This window comes from Hordeum vulgare, chromosome 1H (assembly GCF_904849725.1).
Source record: "Hordeum vulgare subsp. vulgare chromosome 1H, MorexV3_pseudomolecules_assembly, whole genome shotgun sequence".
Classification (NCBI taxonomy): domain Eukaryota; kingdom Viridiplantae; phylum Streptophyta; class Magnoliopsida; order Poales; family Poaceae; genus Hordeum; species Hordeum vulgare.
This window is the reverse complement of record NC_058518.1, coordinates 368,786,467-368,791,734: the sequence shown is the minus strand read 5'-3', so window position 1 is coordinate 368,791,734 and position 5,268 is coordinate 368,786,467. Positions and strand designations below refer to the sequence as shown.

The following is a 5,268-nucleotide window of genomic DNA, read 5'->3' as shown; positions in this document are numbered from 1 at the left end:
CGGCCGTACCTCTGTCCGCTTGCTGCCCCCGTTTCGGCGCTCGAGCACAACTTGTGGATCAAATCAATGCGACAGCTACAGTGACTGGGGATGATGCGTCTGCTCGATGCAGAACGGCGGCGGCGCGCGGATAAAGCGCGGCGGAGCGAAGTACTTGCAGGTGGAGGCGAGCCTCCATGGCTCACAGAGGGAACTCCGAGGTTATGGCACGACAACGGTGACTCCTTATGGCCAGATAGAGGCGCCTAACCCTTGCTCCCCTCATCGTATCCCCTCCTCCGGCAGGAACTCATCATCTGGTGAGATCCCTCCCCATGCCTCCAACCGTGTGCCAAGAACCGGCAAGAAATTTTGTTTTGTACGGATTTGTTTGCTGATGAATGAATGTATTGATTGTAAGATTGCATTGTTGTAGAGACAGAGAATGGAACACCACCTTCAGTTTGTCATCTGATCCCACATTCTCTACCCCATGAATGAAATAAGATAACAGTCCATTGATCAATTCACGTAGCCTCTTTGTTTTGTTTTGCTTGTCCCGCTCAATTTCTCATCATGATGGAATTAACAATGGACGGGTTGATTTCTCAACAAAATAGGATAGGACTGACTACATTAGTTAGTTAGCTTATTATTTTAATAAATCAAAATGATTATAAAAAGATTAAAAGCATGTGGTATTTTTTCTCCCGTTTCAACGCACGGGCCCTTTTGCTAGTAATACTAAAGCGGCTATTGCTTCAGTCGGAAAACCCGTCACGGATGTTTTGCAAAAACGTCTCGTCTTTTCAGCTAATTGAACCCGCAGTCCCTCTTTGAGTGGATCTGAAAAAATGATTCAATTTTGCAAATAAACCCTTGCATTTCTGCCTCCCCTCCTCAACCCTCGCCTTTGCGCACGCCGAGCTATTCCACATCACTGCCGCGACACTTCAGCACCCTCGCTGCCGCCGCCGCACCTCAGCCCGCTCACCGACTCCATCGTCGTCCCCGTCGCAACCCCCCTTCATTTGATGTTGCCCCAACCACCTCATCCAATAGATCGTCGGCGCCCCAACCACCTCATCCAATAGAATGTCGGTCGTGGCGTCACGAAGTTGCTGGCGCCGCCCAATTCGTCGTGGGTGAAGGCGCACCAGAAGCAAGCGTAGGTGGAGCTTCTTCAACGTATGCCTCGCCATGGGGCTCGCTGTGCTGCTGGCGGACAGCGGCGGCCTCGCTGGTGTGGTACGAGACTTCCAGATCACCCAACGGCAATATCTTGTGATTTTTTTGGACCTATTTTTGATTCGTACATGATGGAGTGCATCTCCTGGTTCAGCTGAAAATTGATATCTATTTGGTTTATGCATTTCATTTTTTGCATTCGATTTTGCCTCCCGCTCGTCCTTGGTATGCTCGTCTATCTTGGCTGCTCTGCTTGTGTGCTTCTCCTCTCCAACTCAGGTAAATTGACTATTCTTGTATTTGTCTGTGGAACGACTCTTCTTTTACCTGTGTGTGCTTTGATCCATATTCATGCCAATGCTGTGACCACTTCATCTTCATTTATTTAGCAGGCTCTACTTGCTTTCCGCGTCTCGATCTCTTGCTTTGTTGCATGTCTGTTTTGCTCCTCGAAGACTGCTTTCTTTCTGTCTAGCTAAAATGCATATTTCCGTTAATGTACATGTTGCCATATTGTTTAATTTGGAATTACTCCATATGTTCGGAATTAACTGACATGAATGGTCATCTCACCTAATAAAATTAAAAAATGAGTAGCTCCGTGTGCTAGTTACTTCCAAACAGAGGGACTGTATTTTTCTATAACTAAAATGCATGTGTGTTAGTGTGATGTGTATAAGTGAAAGGGAACAAAACAGATGAGGGGAGTGAGTTCTTGCTATTCTTTTTTTCCTTTTGTTTCTGTTTGATATTTACTCCCTACTACGATGTTCGAGTGTTTTTTAATCTCCCCTGTTTTATTCCTTTGGTGCTACTTGGGCATTTTTAAGGTCTGTTTTTGTTTGCTTTGAGAATTAAAAAGAGTTGGTTAGTATTAGATTTGAAAGTTAGACATAAAGCTGTGAGTTAGTGTACTGGTTTGACAGATCGTATTGTCATATTCAGCTCTTCTTTAGAATAAAAAAGAATTAGTTAGTTTTAGGTTTGAATGTCACGCAAAATTCAAATGGGGCAAGCGACCTACTAGTCCAGTTTCTAATTGTTATTTGGTATTGAGATTCATATGGTTGAGACATAATTTTAACTGGGCGCCTTCATATGTAATCTATTGCGTGGTTTGCTACAAAATTATGTCTCGGCCATCTGTATTTACATTACTACTGTAAGCTTCTGAAATATAAATTATGCTAGGACAATTCCTCTTTAGCTTTAACTATAATATTCCTAAATGCGCAAGTAAATACTACTGGGATTACAACTACAAAAAAATCATGACATGCGAGCAATTGTCGGTTTAAATCATGTGAGCTTAAATAATAAGAGCTAAACTATTGTGCTATGTTCAGAATTGGTACTAGAAAAGATAATCTAAACTGCACATTCTGAAAGTATATTGGACTCTTGCCCTCGGGAAATTAGTCTTCTAATCATTAATATGTAAAAAAATGACATGGTAACTTATTGGTTCAGTTTAAAGGTGTAGGGAGAAGCTTCTCGTAGGGGAAAAATCACTGCCGGTTGAAAAGCAAAACTTCTATTTGTGAGTGTGATCTGGAGTACGTTTTTCTGAAAGTATGCTACGCTCCCATTCCTCGGTGATTAAGTTATTGTGGTTTTGCTTGGTAAATAAATGACATGCTAAAATGTTGGTTATTATTTCGGTGGCGGCGAGCAATAATATAAAGAACTTCCTTGCTTAGATGGTTGGTTAAGTCATGGGTACAGCAAGGAAAGGGCTTGCAAGAAAATCAGCCAATTAGTTGACTGGTTTAAGTTGAATTCTTTTGTGTAAAACATTATTTTTAGTTTCTGCAAAAACCTTTGTTACAAATCTTTGATATGAATCGCTTGTTGCAGCCACAGACATGTTTAAGATGCCTCTCAAGTACTGCCCTGAGGACAAGGTGGCTAAGAGGGCTTCTAAAGAGAGCCCAGGCTGAGGCTGAGGGGAAAACCGTGAGGCCAAGAAGTCAATTGTTCTATAATATGGTCTTAACAATGTCACTTACCTCATCGGGCGGGTGCTGATATGAGTTATTTCTTTGTTTGACCTAATTAATCCTTATTCATGGCATCTTTTTTGGCTACTCGGCTAGTGGTCTATCCACTTACATTCACCGCGTTCACTTCCGGACACTTGTACCCAAGGACGGAGCCAGGGGGCGTGTTGGGGCCATGTCCCCCGTGTGATCTTTCCAAGAGCTAAAAATACTCTCAATTCTCATGTTTGGCCCTCTCCAAGATTTTAACTCTTCCATTGACCCCCCTTGTGTAAGATGCTTGCTTTGTCCCTCCTTGTACCAAAAGTGTTTGTTGTGCCATATTATCTTTGTATCTTTTTTAGATCTGTTCATATTGATTGCTGACAGTGACACTTAGAATGATAGTTCAAATATCTTTTTTGTATTTAAAATGTGGGCTGAATTTCTAACTTCTGTAACTAAAAAGCTAATATGTCAGCTATTTTGTGTCAGGTGTACTTTGATTTTATATATGTTGCAGGGTACTTGATTCTCTAGAACTGTATGGAGCAACCAAATTCAAGTGAGAACACGATACTTCGTTGGTGTGTCCATGCATATGTCTATATATAGCCGGAACCCTCAAGTGAGTACGAAATGAACAATACCCCAGGAGCTCACGTGCATTTCAAAAATGTTCTATTCCTCCCACATTCAGCCACCTGGAGTATCCTGCTCTCCCCAAGAACTCTTATCGACGAAAGTGTACATGCAATGAGTTCTGTAGTTCTCATGTATTTTTTTTTACCAAAAGACAGTTGACTTTACTTGGTTTATTTTTTGTTTTATAGTAATCGATCATATATTCGTATAGTTTTGAAGGTTCTCACATTTCAAGATGTCTACAAGTATGCATTTTTGGGACAAGGGTGGAGGAAATATCACCTGGGATTTAGGGTGTATTTTTACTTTTTTTAGCATCAACTGACAGCGAGCAAGGCTCCCACTGACTTTTTATATTATCAGCCACCAGACATAAGAGTTACACACAGGGCTGAGATTACATATCATCCTAGGGCACTCCTACATACTCCATGGGCGGTAGAGTGTCAAAGAAAAAAATCTACAAAAGGTACCAGGGAGGGCTTAACCCTATGGACAAGCAGAGAGATAAACAACATGTATATGAAAACTACACGTAAGCAACATGAACGTGGTCATGCTCGGTTGGATGCAATGCATAAAAGACGATCCTGCTCAAGTGAAAATCTGATCATACCTATGTATATCTTCAAAAACTGATGGCGAGTTATATGTTACTCTGTCCTGTGTACAAGGATTTTATAGCGTATCCCTCGTTGCAACGCACGGGCAATTGTTCTAGTAATATCTTAACAGGTGCACATTTGTGAACTAACCAACACGTTGCGGGCAAAGTAGTTGGGACGGAAAACCCTATTCGCCCAAGCGGTGTCCGGCTTCGCACAGAACAGAACAGGAGGCGATCTAGCGGCGTTGCAGCGTCCTGGTTTTGGAAACCATCTAGAGGTTCCCACCCGGTTTTCTCTGGTATTGGAAAATTTCTAGAAGGTTCTCATGACATATTTTTTTACTTTTCCGTTTTTAATCTTTCCTTTCTTTTCTATTTCTATTCCAAAAAATGTTCCTAATTTTCAAAAAATATTTTTGGATATTTAAGAAAATTCTTAATTTTATAAGATTGATCTGTATTTTCAAAAAATTGTTCTTGATTTCAAAATTTGTTTTTAAGATTCAAATTTGTTCTCGGTTCAAAATTTGTTCTCAAGATTTAAAACATGTTTGTTTTAAAAGAATTGTTTGTGCATCCAAATTTGTTAGGGTTTTTTGTCAAAATTGTTCTCCGTTTCATTTTTTCTCAACACTAAAAAAGTGTTCGTACTTTAGAAAATTGTTCATGCTTTCAAATTTGTTCAGAAATTTTAAAATTGTTCTCGGTTTCAAAACTTATCCTCAAGATTCAAAAAATGTTTGTGTTTTAAAAAATTGTTGGCGCTTCCAAATTTGTTCGGGTTTTTTCAAATTGTTCTCCATTTAAAAATTTTGCTCTCAAGATTCAAAAAATGTGCGTTCTTTAAAAAATTGTCCGAGCTTCCAAATT

General features: G+C 40.4%; 1 long non-coding RNA gene across 1 annotated transcript; it reads left to right on the top strand.

The window, feature by feature from the left end:
* The first annotated feature begins 918 nt into the window (after window positions 1-918).
* On the top strand, window positions 919-4,017 carry LOC123411280. The gene is made up of 2 exons (XR_006613226.1): window positions 919-1,446; window positions 3,025-4,017. It is a non-coding gene; the product is annotated as an uncharacterized LOC123411280 (long non-coding RNA).
* Window positions 4,018-5,268: the final 1,251 nt, after the last annotated feature.